Source organism: Poromitra crassiceps (genome assembly GCF_964638095.1).
Source record: "Poromitra crassiceps genome assembly, chromosome: 4".
Classification (NCBI taxonomy): domain Eukaryota; kingdom Metazoa; phylum Chordata; class Actinopteri; order Beryciformes; family Melamphaidae; genus Poromitra; species Poromitra crassiceps.
Genome location: NC_139626.1, coordinates 56,289,701 through 56,302,301, shown reverse-complemented (window position 1 = coordinate 56,302,301; position 12,601 = coordinate 56,289,701).

The following is a 12,601-nucleotide window of genomic DNA, read 5'->3' as shown; positions in this document are numbered from 1 at the left end:
TGCAGGCCATTTATCATTAATTATTAATTAATATTCAGATTTCTTTTTTTTATTAGAATGCCAGCATGAATGCAAATTCAAATGTCCAGACTATTCAGTACAGCCCTAGTCCTTGGTGCAGGGATACTCAACTTGCTTTGCCCAGGGGGCCACTTTTGCAAAATGACAGGAGACCAGGGGCCAGTTAATAAACAAATATTAATATAAATTTTTCTGTAGCGGATTGTAGGTTTTTAGGGTGTCAGCCGGAGTTTAGTCTCACAATTTACACACAGGATAGATAGTTAAGTTAAAGAGATACTCAACACTTTTTCCATTTTTTCCTGCTGTAAATCAATATATATTGGAAATTAGCTGTGTTCTTGAGGAATCCTTCTCACATACCTATGCAGTTCCATACAAACCAAAAAGGCAAAAAGGCCAGCTGTAGACTCCAATTTTCCAAGTTAAGTTAGTTAAGTACATATACTGTAAGTGCCTGGGTGGCGAGCAGGCAGCGATATTTGACAATTTAGCTGGAGCTTAGTCAAACTTGATTTCACGTTAGTTTTCATTGTGAATTAGAAAATGGTCGGGGGGGGGGGGGGGGGGCACTCTGCACCCTATCGCGGGCCGCATCTGGCCCCCGGGCCGCAAGTTGAGTATCACTGCCTTAGTGTGTACACATTTGTGAATTCTTCTATTTGAAACACAAATGTAAGCCTTGCTTTGGGCAGCACTTAAAGGACAATGCCGGCGTTTCGGAGCAGTGGGCCTTGTGCAAGGAAACAGACAGTGATTTATGATCAAGTTATTACTGCTCCTCGTCTTCCTTTTTTCTGCTTCTTCAGACTATGAGCTGCACAATATTGACAGATAATCACATTGCAATCATTTTTGCTGAATTTTGCAGTGCAGTATTATACAGACACTGATTATTCAATGTCAATTCAATGTGATTATTCACCGATATTCCTCTGCAAAGAAGAAGCCTTAAAAAAAACAGAGGTGTTGTCTAATATTTGCTGTGTTTGAATACACATTGAACGCCCCCCAACATGGGCTCAGCAGCAGAATCACATGTGTGGGAGGCTATTTTGAGCAGCCATCTTGCGATCAATTTTGCGGCCCAACTTCAGACTCACTTGTCTTCACTTGACAGCGGGGGCTGGCTCAATGAATGAACTCGCCAATTCCTCCAGTCTAACTGTGGCGTTTGAATTTGAAAAAGCCTGCAGGAAGCACAACTGGAAGTGATTTTGAATTTCAGGAAGTTGAATTTCATTCAAGTCAATGAAATTCTGCGAAATTGTTGGGGGAAAAAAACATTTTATTTTTTCTTACCACATATCTGAGTTTACATGTAATCTTTTGTTATAATCACAAATGATTGAATGTGTTTCATCTGTTGAAATGTGTTTATTCCACTCACACTGTTTGATTTAGAATGAATCCCATGCATCTCAGTTGAGTTCATGAATGGCTCAAAAACTCTGATAGAGATATTAAACCCAGTATGTTTTTCAAAGTCATTGTGACCTCTGCTGACCACAGGCTCCAGATCAGTTTGACCTCCGCTGATTACAGGCTCCAGGTCAGTTTGACCTCCGCTGATCACAGGCTCCAGATCAGTTTGACCTCCGCTGATCACAGGCTCCAGGTCAGTTTGACCTCCGCTGATCACAGGCTCCAGGTCAGTTTGACCTCCGCTGATCACAGGCTCCAGATCAGTTTGACCTCCGCTGATCACAGGCTCCAGGTCAGTTTGACCTCCACTGATCACAGGCTCCAGGTCAGTTTGACCTCCACTGATCACAGGCTCCAGGTCAGTTTGACCTCCGCTGACCACAGGCTCCAGGTCAGTTTGACCTCCACTGATCACAGGCTCCAGGTCAGTTTGACCTCCGCTGATCACAGGCTCCAGGTCAGTTTGACCTCCGCTGATCACAGGCTCCAGATCAGTTTGACCTCCGCTGATCACAGGCTCCAGGTCAGTTTGACCTCCACTGATCACAGGCTCCAGGTCAGTTTGACCTCCACTGATCACAGGCTCCAGGTCAGTTTGACCTCCGCTGACCACAGGCTCCAGGTCAGTTTGACCTCCACTGATCACAGGCTCCAGGTCAGTTTGACCTCTGCTGACCACAGGCTCCAGGTCAGTTTGACCTCTGCTGACCACAGGCTCCAGGTCAGTTTGACCTCCGCTGATCACAGGCTCCAGGTCAGTTTGACCTCTGCTGATCACAGACTCCAGGTCAGTTTGACCTCCGCTGATCACAGGCTCCAGGTCAGTTTGACCTCCGCTGATCACAGGCTCCAGGTCAGTTTGACCTCTGCTGACCACATGGCTAGCAGTAACTCAGTAATATAATTTATTACTTATAGGATTTCAGTAATATTATACCAGTTACTTTGTCAAGTAACTCAAGTTACAAATTGAGTTACATTTTATTAAATCAAAGCACATATTTAAAAAAGATGCAATCCCTTCCTAATCAAGCTGTGTTGTTTTTATGCAAATAACCACTATAGATGACAATAACAAAGGAAAAGAATAACATTTAGAATTTTGGATTGTTTACACTGACTTCAAGGCGGCTGACATTATTTTTCGGCATGGTTCCGGGGCGGCGATGTCATTCTGCTGCTGCTGTTGTTTTGGTGAAAGTAATGCAAAAGTAGTGTAATAAGTAACGAGTTACTCTACACAGAAAGTAATATTGTAAAGTAACTTATTACTTCCAAATGAAAGTAACTAGTAATATGTAGTATATTACATTTTGAAAGTAACTTGCCCAACACCGTTTATACTCGCCTATTTTCAGATCAACTGTATCAAACAATGAGGGGAAACAAGGTGGGGAAACTCACCTCGGATAGTTTAATGACCCACCTCTGTATTTACCACTATACACCGCTGCTGACAGAGTGACAGCTTGCAGTGTTTAGTCACCGGCTTTCTGTCGTCTTCACCTTGTCTTGCTCACACTTTTTGGACGTTGACCTGCAGCCAGCTGCCCTAACCTCAGTACCTACGAAGCCTTTTGAGAAGATGTTGTGCTAAAACATCTCTTCAATGACATCTCACCAGTTTTGGATCCTTATCAGTTATTCAGCTATCCTGGAACAACCTCACAGTCTTGTGAAGATTGTGTTTGGTGATTTTACCACCATCCAGCCCCACCTGCTGGCAGGCAAACGGATGGATTTTGGGGGTTATGGTAATCCAAGGTTCATTCTATGGATGAGTTATGTGCTTCCCTAAATTGATAAATACAGGGACCCACAGGGCTGCCTTTTCTCTCCCATACCGTATACATTATACACCGAGTGTTGAGGTACAGTCTCCATGAGATTCAGGAAGACTCACGACACTGTTGGTAGCTCCCGATATCTTTCGGATTTGATTTTACATAAAAAATGACAACGTTTCGAGCCCTCGCAGGCTCTTCGTCAGGTCAGGTTTGCAATGATCAAACAGGTTCAGGTGCTCCTCATAAACCAGTCTCCACCCACGCCTTGGACATGTAGAATATATGTCTTCTACATATTGTAGCGGTCTGACTCAGTGCCGGGGTGCCAGTCAGGTTTAGGCCTGACAATATATATTGTCATATATTTTAGACTGAGTAAAATCAGTCAGAGTCAAACCTCCCACAAAGGATACACAAAATGAGAATAAATGCAATTATATTAAATCATATCATGAACCCACGAAAAGCATAATATTCGTAAACAAGCAACCATACAGTTAGAATGAAGGCAGTTGTCAGCAATAATCACCACAACACACAAAGATCGTATATGCACAAGCTGTATTGACTGTTCAGTTCAAGGCAATGCAAGCAGAAGTTCAGTTCAACACCAGCAACAAAAATAGTTTAAATCCCCCAACAAAAAGTAATTCCATTCCAGAATCTCCTTATGATCAAAAGTAAAGTACGTAGTTCAAAAAGCCCAATTTTAATCCACACGACAGTTGCCCCCCAGAAAACTCCTCTTCCCAATGTAAACGATCTCTGGTTACCTCAGCCTGTCACGGGATCACTTCCTCCTCAGTAGCACGGAGTTGGAAAGCCGGTGCTTTTATGAATGGGTTTCCCTTGGCATGCGTTGATCCAGTGTTGGCGTAGGACGAGCGGTACCAACGCTACTATACACGGACTTTTCAACTCGAGGGTATTTTGAACCAGCGCGGTCACTGTGGGACGGTCTCTGCCTCTTCCCCTGCTTGGTGAGTTGTCGCCATCTTAGGTTAGGCTACGCCATAGTTATGTGTAAGGAGGGGATTGGACGAAAACAGGTGAGGGAGATGTCCACTTGTGATTGGGTGGATAGGAGATGCGTGTCAAGGGGTGTGTGTTTCCATTGAGAAATACGTAGTATCAGAGAGGGGGGGGGGGGGGTTGAGAGAGAGGACTGAATGGAGTGATGTTTTGAAATGGCAGATCGCCACACTCTCCCCCCCTTAGAAAAAGCCGAGATTAGGCAGTCACTTTCTAAATTTTTCTCTTCTACAGGTCATGTCCCTGCTCGTCTGGTGATGCAGCTGGAAATCCCAGGAAATCCTCGCTGTCACTCTCCTCATTGAAAATATCCAGGACTCGTTGTCGCTCCATGTCCTCAATCTCCTGCCCAGTGGGGTAGCAGGGCTTGAGTCGTGACACGTGCACAACTTTGCGATCCTCTCCTGTATCCTCCAGCACCACATCATAGTTCACGGGTCCTACTTGGTCAATTATTCTGTAGGGTCCACGCCATTTGGGTGCTAGCTTTGCTGCAAAGGATTTCTCCGCTTTTGAGTAGGGATGTGAGCGTACCCATACTCTGTCCTGATCGTGAAGCTGTACGTCTCTGCGATTCTTATCATAATTCCGTTTTTGTCTTGTCCGGCCTTTGGTGAGATTCACCTGCACAAACTCCTTCAGTTCCTGAAGCTCTGTGACTTTTTTATAGGCTGAAGAGTCTGGTGGTGGAGTCCAGGGCCGTAGTAACACGTCCAGAGGGCCTCGGAGGGTCCTACCCAGGTTTAACTCTGCAGGGGTCACACCGGTGGTTTCCTGGACGGCTGAGTTGATGGCAAAGCGGAAGTTGGCAAGGTGCTTGTCCCAGTGTTTGTGATTGTCTGCAACATAAGAGGCAATCATGGTTTTTAATGTGCGATTGATCCTCTCAGTCAGATTGGTTTGTGGATGGTACGCCGAAGTCATCTTCTGCCTCAAGTTCCAGGTGTCACAGGTGGCCTTGAAGACAGAAGAGACGAACTGAGTGCCCCTGTCGGACAAAATGTAATCAGGCACTCCCCATCTGGTCAAGATTTCTTCGGTGAGTATTCTAGAGACTGTTTCAGCTGTGGCTTTTCTCAAAGGGAAGAGCTCCACCCAACGGGTATAGTAGTCCACAAAGACTAACAGATATATGTTCCCCTTAGAGCTTCGGGGGAAAGGGCCCATGAAGTCCACGCCGAGCATCTCCCAAGGACCTCCTACAATCGTCTGCTGCAACTTGCCCGCAACCTTACGGCTTTCAGGTTTGTATCTTTGGCACACCTGGCAGTTTTGTACATGGTTCCTGACTTCCAAACTCATCCCAGGCCAGTATACCAGAGATTGCATTCTCTTGTAGGTTTTGTACCTACCCAAGTGGCCGGATATGGAGTCTTCATGGAACATCTGCAGAAGTTGTTGTCGAAGTTGTGCAGGTATGTAGATTTGATACATGGTTTTGTGGGGCAGCTTTAAGACTCTGTAGACCTTGTCCTCGAGAATGGTGTATTTGGTAACATCATTCACCGAGACCTCTCCCCCCTCCATCACAGACTGGTATATCCTCTGGATCTCCAAGTCTTCCTGTTGTGCCTTCCATACCACATCGTCAGAGATGGGAAGCTCTCTCCCAGGTTGTGCCTGAACTGACAGCATGGTTGCAAATGCTGATGATTGTTCGGTGGTAGCATCACATGGAGCTCTTGACAAGGCATCAGGGACGGTGTTATATTTCCCTTTCCGGTACTCCACTGCAAATGAGAACTCCTGCAACCGAAGAACCCATCGAGTGAGTCTTGCACTGGGCTTTTGAGTTTTGAAAACCCACACCAGAGAAGAATGGTCCGTGACAACTGTGAAGAATCTGGCCTCCAGGTAGTACCTCCACTTCTCCAGTGCCCACACAACTGCCAAGCATTCTTTTTCGGTTGTTGAGTAGTTTCTTTCTGCCTTGTTTAGACTCCTACTGCCATATGCCAAGACCTCTTCCGATCCTAATCCAGTTTGCTGGACGAGGACTGCTCCAAGACCGACATCACTTGCGTCTGTGTACACTGTGAAGGGCAGCTCAAAGTTAGGATGTCCCAGGATGGGCGAGGACACAAGGTATTGTTTGAGAACCTCAAAGGAATTTTGACATTCTGTCGTCCACCGATACTTGACTCCTTTGCGTTTGAGTGCATTCAGGGGTTCAGCAATCTCAGAGAAGTTTGGGACAAAGCGATGATACCAGCCAGACATCCCCAAGAACCTTTGCACAGCTTTCAGGTTGGTGGGCACCGGGAACTCCTCCACAGCTTTGGTCTTTTCCGGGTCCACCTGGATCCCAGCTTCAGAGACAATATGACCCAGAAACTTGAGGGATGTCTTGAAGAAGTTGCTTTTCTTCATGTTGACTGTTAGCATTGCCTCTCTCAATTTGTTAAGGACAGCTTGGATGTCAAGAAAATGCTTCTCCCATGATGCAGAATAGATGATGATGTCATCAAGATATACAAAACAGATACTTCCTTTTAGCTCTCCCAGTGTGACCTCCATCAGCCGTTGAAACGTAGCTGGAGCATTCTTGAGACCAAATGGCATGACTTTAAATTGATAGAGTCCGAATGGACATGTGAAGGCCGTCTTGTCGATGCTGTCCCTGTCCATCCTGCACTGCCAATAACCATTGTTCAAGTCAATACTTGAGAAGACAACAGAGCCAGCGAGAGAATCCAGGATTTCTTGTATGGTGGGGAGGGGATATGCATCGGTGTAGGTTACTGCATTCAGCTTAATGTAATTAACGCAGAACCTTGGTTTCCTGTCTTTTCTTGGAATAAGAACCACTGGGGATGCCCAAGCAGACGATGATGGCTCAATTATATCAGCCTCAAGCATCTCATCAATGAGCTCCTTCATCACCTTGAGTTTTGGTGGAGATAGCCGGTAGGCTTTTTGTTTCAATGGTATGCCATGGGTGACGAAGATCTTGTGTGTAAGAACACCCGTCTGGCCCAATTGACTGGTACAAACGTCGGCATTGTCCTGCAACTGTTGAAATAATTGTTCTTTGCCCATGGCATCCAACTCTGCTCCCTGTATCGCCTTGCACAACAGCTCTGTGTCGACACTGGCAATTGAAGAAGGAATTGTCTCCCTGGGGTCACTAGCAGAGAAAAAGAAAAGCTGTCCCTTCTGAACCCATTTGGCATGATTCCCAGTGTCCTCTTCAAACAAATACTTGAGCTTGTCCTCGGAGCTGAACCAGTAACAGTTGTTACGCATGTCCATCTGTAGACCGATGACACACATGAAGTCCAGGCCTAGAACTGCTGGATAGGCTAGAGCTTCTGATGACAGGACAACAACCGGTATGGTGCATGTGTGTCCATCAAGGGTCAGCGCTATTTCCTGCCATCCCAACGGCCATCTTCCTCCTCCATCTGCCAAATACAGGGGTTTACCCAACCAGGGATGTAAATCCAATCCTTGCTTCCTTACGGCCAGCCACAACTCCTCGCTCAGCAGGGTATAGGATGAGCCAGTATCCACCATAGCTCTCCCACTCTCTGACCCGATTGACAAAGTCACAAATAACTGGCGTGGCAGAGGTCTGGTTGGTGTAAAAGGAAACTCTGCTTGACTTGGCTGAATGTGAGACATTACATGCATTGTAGAATTCCCACTTGGAGAAGGCCCAGGCGAGGACTGCTGCTGCTGTGATGAGGAAGCTGACTTTTTACCCTTGTAGCTGTTCCCTTTGTAGTTGGGACATGAATAGGGTGGGTGGGAGTCTTTACATCGCCAACAGTAGACTTGAGAAGGGTTTGAGGATGGTTTGTAGGAAGATTGGCTAGGAGGTTGGCTAGGGGTTGGTTGGGAGGCTGTCGGGCTGGGTGTCGGTGTAGTCTGGGGCCGATTAGTGGCACTGGTGTATTTTTTCTGTTGTTCCTGTTGTATTTGCTTTTCACGATCTTTTTCCAGCTGCTGACCCAGCCTTACCAGACCATCCACTGTCATCACTCCACTGCTCCTCAACTGGCTTGCAAGCTGTGGTCGAATATTCTTCAGAATGAGCTGGATGACTTTTGCTTCTGTGATGGCTGGTCTCCAACGACGACAGAGTGATCGGTACATGTAAGCAAACTCACGGATGCTCTCTTTCTCTCCTTGTACCCGGGATCGAACTCGTTCCTCCAATTCATCTATGTAATCTTCAGACAGGAACGCAGATAAGAATTTATGCTCAAACCCGGCCCAGGTAGTTGTTTCTAGCCGTACAACATCCCACCAATCCCGCGCTGTACTGAAGAGGACATTACGCAATGTAGCCAGAAGTTCATCATCATTAAGTGGATTTAATGCCAAATAATCGTGACACTGTTCCAAATACATCAGGGGGTCTGAGCAGTCCCCCATTCTTCCAAAACATGGAAACTGTACTTTCACAGGGGCTTTTCCCATAAACCTTCCCCTCAGATCACACTGGATAGGGGAACCGACAAGAGATGGGAGGGACTGCGGAGAACCATCTGGTTGCATGGTGGAGTGCAGTCGCAGCCGAGCCTGTATGACTGGTTGTATGGTAGGTAGATTGACAGAGGGAGGTGGTGGGCGAGGAGGTGGAATGGTGGAAGTTTGTACTGCAGTTGATTGCAATGTAGGGTGTGGGGCTTGGATGGTCTGTACATTGAGGGCACTCACTCCCTCACCCATGCTCTGTAACTGTCCAATGATTGTTGACAATTCATCCTGCACATGTGTAACTGTTGCCACCATTGGCCTCATGACATTATTGATGTCCTTCAAAATCTCTGTATGATGATGAGTGAGCCTCCACTTCAGAGTATTTGTGAACTGAGTTGTGATGTATTCTGTGCTTTGTTTCAATAAATCTTTTATTTGATCCATTCCCTGTTCATGTACCACAGTAATATCCTGTTTATGAGTTGACAGGATGTTCAGCATTTCCAGGTGATTCGTTTGCTGTTCCGTTCTGTACTGTTGGATTGCACCATCCATTTCCTCTTGTCTTCTCCGCAGCTCTGTCAAAGTGTGATGTATGTTGATATTATCTGGTGACTGCAACCTTGTAGAAGCAGGAAGTGCGTCACCTGTGAGTTCCATGTCTAGTACTGCTAGGTTTGTGTTGATCCCTTGTCCACCATGAAGATTCTCCTGTTGTCTAGCAGAGGGCCTGCTGGAGATTTCCTGGCTTCTGGGGACAGAAAGTTGCACCTGCTCATCCTGTCCAGCAGATGGCAAACTTCCGTGATCAGTGCTTACTTGACTGCTGGGAGTTAAAGGTGGTTGCAATCGGCTCTCCTGTCCAGCAGGTGGCAATGGGTCCCAAGAGAGCAGATCCAGTAAACTCATTTTTTTTCAGTTTTTCCCTTCAATCGGTTTGTGTTGAATAAATGTTTACATTCCGTTGTGTGGTTTTGATTTCCTTGTTGGCTGCTGTTCATTTAATACATGCTCATTCATCCACATTTGGTTTATGCTTGTCCTTGTCAGAAAACAGTTTATTTTCCATACTTTGTTTGCCAGGGTTGTGACATTTCAGTGGTGAGCACACAATTTGCTTTGTGAGATTCCACTATATCTGGGGTGCCATTTTTTATGTAGCGGTCTGACTCAGTGCCGGGGTGCCAGTCAGGTTTAGGCCTGACAATATATATTGTCATATATTTTAGACTGAGTAAAATCAGTCAGAGTCAAACCTCCCACAAAGGATACACAAAATGAGAATAAATGCAATTATATTAAATCATATCATGAACCCACGAAAAGCATAATATTCGTAAACAAGCAACCATACAGTTAGAATGAAGGCAGTTGTCAGCAATAATCACCACAACACACAAAGATCGTATATGCACAAGCTGTATTGACTGTTCAGTTCAAGGCAATGCAAGCAGAAGTTCAGTTCAACACCAGCAACAAAAATAGTTTAAATCCCCCAACAAAAAGTAATTCCATTCCAGAATCTCCTTATGATCAAAAGTAAAGTACGTAGTTCAAAAAGCCCAATTTTAATCCACACGACAGTTGCCCCCCAGAAAACTCCTCTTCCCAATGTAAACGATCTCTGGTTACCTCAGCCTGTCACGGGATCACTTCCTCCTCAGTAGCACGGAGTTGGAAAGCCGGTGCTTTTATGAATGGGTTTCCCTTGGCATGCGTTGATCCAGTGTTGGCGTAGGACGAGCGGTACCAACGCTACTATACACGGACTTTTCAACTCGAGGGTATTTTGAACCAGCGCGGTCACTGTGGGACGGTCTCTGCCTCTTCCCCTGCTTGGTGAGTTGTCGCCATCTTAGGTTAGGCTACGCCATAGTTATGTGTAAGGAGGGGATTGGACGAAAACAGGTGAGGGAGATGTCCACTTGTGATTGGGTGGATAGGAGATGCGTGTCAAGGGGTGTGTGTTTCCATTGAGAAATACGTAGTATCAGAGAGGGGGGGGGGGGGGGGGTTGAGAGAGAGGACTGAATGGAGTGATGTTTTGAAATGGCAGATCGCCACACTATATTAAGCTATTTCTCTGCCAAATTTGGCACTTTTAACACAAAATGAACAATAGCCACACTATTAGGCCTATAATGTGCACTCATAATATAATGAAATGACCAATTACTTTGTAAAGTCCATTATACTTTTGAATTACTATTTTTATTTGGTTCTCAGGCTTACTAGGATCTATATTATGTCTGGTATTGCATGTGGGTCCAATGGGATAGGAAATGTAGACAAATTGATGGTGGCCATTTTGAAAAATGCCACAGCCACCACGGGTCAAATTTGCGATGCCCCAATATCCAGTTTTGTTCCGAATATATCTATGGACATATCTGCAAAATTTGGTCACAGGGACAGAGGATGACGAGAAACGCATCCAGCTGATCGCCCATTGGTTCAACACAGGTGCATCACGAACGCACAGTGAATTTTATATCTATTCCAAGCTGTCACTCTACATTTGACATAAATACCACCTGTAATGCATTTTATTAACAATAAAATAAGTGATCTGAAGGGCTGGGTCATTTGAGCAGTGAGTGTTGGTGGCGCTAATGCATGTTTTAATTTGTTTACAAACCGCTGTTAAGCAAAACTGTAGAAGAAGAAAAGCAGCAGTGAGTGTTGGTGGCGCTAATGCATGTTTTAATTTGTTTACAAACTGCTGTTAAGCAAAACTGTAGAAGAAGAAAAGCAGCAGTGAGTGTAGTCGGTGGTGTTCGATTTGTTGACGCCTCACCTGCTCTCATCTGCTTTCCAGGCGAGGCGGCAGTCAACTCAAACGAGTGTGTGGAGCGGCTTTCTACCCCGGTGATGCGTTGCACAGAAACCCGTCTATGCCGCCCCACTATTGTTGCATGTTTTGCTCTTGAACAGAACTCAGTTTGCTCTGGTATATTGGTCTGGATTTGCTCTTGTGGTGACTGACTTGGAACGAGTTGCAACAGCAAAAGGTGGTTAATCTGGATAATGTAAAATAGAGGTATGCTAAAGGAACACATCACAAATGGACGGACATGCACTCAGTGGTCGGTTTATTATATTGTACTTTCATACAAAGTGAAAGCGTTCGTTAATCCCTGTGAATGGAATAGGACTCGCAAATTAAAAATAGTCTATGGTCACTCATTTATTTGCAGCTGGGTTGCATCATATTTGTCCTCCTGGATGATAATGAAATAAATCTGTAATTTTACGTCACTCAATAATCCTAATCCCAGGCCAAACACAATGGCTCAAAAGCATTATTCTTTTCTGTCACTGGACAGAAGTCTGCACGGCAAACGGTTGAGTTCACACCACACAGATCAACTGTCAGCCGGAGAAGCTTTGGTCTGCTGGCTTCGTTCAGTTATCATTTTTGAATATCCGGCTTGTTCCATCAGAGAAACCAGTTTGTGTTTGTGTTTTGCCAGCCAGGTCCCAGATAAAGCCCAGGGCCCTTAAATCTTCTGCTTACGTTTTCCTTAAAATGTTTCACCTTAAGGAGACGATTTAAGGGTGTTTTGTACAACCAATTTTATTTTATGGACACCTTAAATCGGACCTCTAAGGAAAATCTTAACTTAACACATTCACTGCCAGCCTTTTTTTTTTACTGTAGGTAGCTTTTGCCAGAGGGTTTTTTTGAGGATTCTGGCTCATTTTACAAGAGCCAAGGATAATTTTCTGCTTGGACTTTGTGAACACAAAGTTCACAAAAGTACTAATAGAATGTGTGCTTTCTCTGTCTAAAAGAGTTAGTTTGTAGAGTTAGTAGTTATGTAGATATTAGCCGTTGAGTACAGCATGGTTTCAGCGTCTGAGACAAAAAGCTGAGATAATCGCAGTTTTGTGAAATTCAATATCAA